Source organism: Lissotriton vulgaris, chromosome 2_1 (assembly GCF_964263255.1).
Source record: "Lissotriton vulgaris chromosome 2_1, aLisVul1.2, whole genome shotgun sequence".
NCBI lineage: Eukaryota > Metazoa > Chordata > Amphibia > Caudata > Salamandridae > Lissotriton > Lissotriton vulgaris.
In genome coordinates this window covers 295216302-295218420 of record NC_141687.1, presented here as the reverse complement: position 1 = coordinate 295218420, position 2119 = coordinate 295216302, and the positions used below count along the sequence as shown (strand labels likewise).

General features: G+C 38.8%; 1 non-coding gene across 1 annotated transcript; it reads right to left on the bottom strand.

Moving 5' to 3' along the window:
* Positions 1-515: 515 nt before the first annotated feature.
* Positions 516-731, bottom strand: LOC147730089 (small nucleolar RNA U3). The gene has a single exon (XR_015308770.1). It is a non-coding gene; the product is annotated as a small nucleolar RNA U3 (small nucleolar RNA).
* Positions 732-2119: the final 1388 nt, after the last annotated feature.

The window sequence follows — 2119 nt, the reverse complement described above, 5'->3', positions numbered from 1 at the left end:
AATTCCTGTGAAAACTTTAGCAAATACCAAAGGAGGAGTTTTTTATCCTCAGCAGTCTAAGATCCACCGCAGCCTTGTAAGTTGTATAACCTGTGACCAGGGTGTTACGCTTCCTCTTAGTCTAAAAGGCTTAACTAGCATTAGGAGGTTCCTTTAAACAGTCGAATTGAAAGAGTGTTAAATCGTTGAGTAGCAGTAGTTGCCTTGCAGCAGCCTAGGCTCTACAAATAGCTCATACGCACAGTCCATTTAAAAAGTACTTTTCACTCCCCACGTTCTAAAAAACAAACCTTTTTTTATAAATAACATACCAAAATACCAACTGACGGTGAGAAGTGCTTTTCAAAGATAAGCTCTTGCAAAAACCACAAGTCCAAAAAAGCTCAACAGCTTCTACTAAGTATTCATGAACTCAACAGCTAAATAAAAATAAACCAAAGTGCACACTATAAAAATAACAAACTAAGCAAGAAATTAAGAACGGGTAGACTTCCTTACACCCTATAAAGTAGCTAACCACTCAGATTGTGTACTCTTTCTCCAATCCTCTTGAAAGGAATAAGAACGATCATCAACAGCAAAGAGCAGCTACATAAATGCAACACTGTTCACTCACTTCACGCTCAGAAGAGAACACTTCAATTCTTCATCGTGGTTAGCGAAGACCAAACACTTTCAATCACGTTTCCTCAGTTAAAAACTATAGAAACGATCCCTGAAAGTATAGTCTTAATAAAATTGTTTATCGCTCACACAGACAGAAAGGGGGGAAACCCTCCTTACTTGCAGTAAGACACGGTTCGGTCATCAACTGAAATAAAAACATATAAATATAAACATATCTGTTACTCCACGAAATAACATTCTACTGATACACACGCATATGCATTCATTTACATTAAAACATACTTAATAGATCCTGGTGACACTGCTTTAAAATTTGCATATTTTAAATCAGCAACCAATTAAATTCAACCTGACTCTTCCTGACCCAACGCTGTACCAGAGGGAAAGCTGGAAAATTCTTCAAAAAACTGTGGTTTCCACAATATCATAGAGATGATTTTTAATGGGAATATTTGGTCTAGATTAGGAACAGTCAATCAGCCAAAAGAGTGACACTGATCGCTAGCATATGTGAAGCGACCTGCTAAGCTTGCAAGTGTGGAAACAAAAGTTGTAGCATTACAGCTACCTTGACATTTTGAACAGTTGCCCCACAGATCAAATGTAGGTCAACATCTTTGATCGGTTACCCCAAAATAACGAACTGTTCCCCAGTTCACATATAAGACTCTAAGCTGAGGATGGCCTTCGGCGATGGTCCAAACTTTGTGAAAACCTGCTTTCAGCAACTACAGGAGATAACGGAACCTATCGCTTTCAGTAGCGCCCTGAATTCCTGGTTATCTAGGAAAGCGTTCACATGAACAACAACTTGTCCTACCACCCAGCTTGAATTTATGCGGGTTTTTAAAGCTACTAGACGTTTAGCCTCTCGGAACTACAGAAGTATCCAAAATATAGTTTATGTTTTTTTGTGCAAAATACTTTTTACACTGGGAAGTGAATACTTGCCGGAAACGTTTGGTACCTAATATTCATCAGAACCCGGAATTGAACTTTTCAGTGTACACTTCTGTCTTCCAGCATATCCTTAAATGAAGAAAGGAACAGCTGTCAACAGTAGACAGTTGTTTAAAAAAAAAACTCTGCCTGTGACCTTCCTTTTTAGATCAGAACTTATCTGCAACACCTTCGGACCACTTACAATTTCTACTTCAATCTTGATTCTTCATAACATATCGCGAACAAAAAGTTTTATAACTCTATGCTAAGCTGTCCAAGGGTTACAGGAAGATATCACAACAGCATTTTTTCTGTCACCTGGCTAAGCTCTCAGCAGATCAGTGATAGATAATTAAAACCTGCCGCTGCAGTCTTTGGTTAGAGAACTAAACTTTAATTCAGCATGATAGACTAAAGTTGAAGGCTAGGGACAAACAGAGGAAAGGGGACCGTTCCTGGTCGCCATTGCCTCTTGCGGCAGGCTAAAAGGCTATCACAGTAAGGTCTTAACTGTGTAAGTTTTACGTAAAAAGAGGCCATGGCTGGAAAA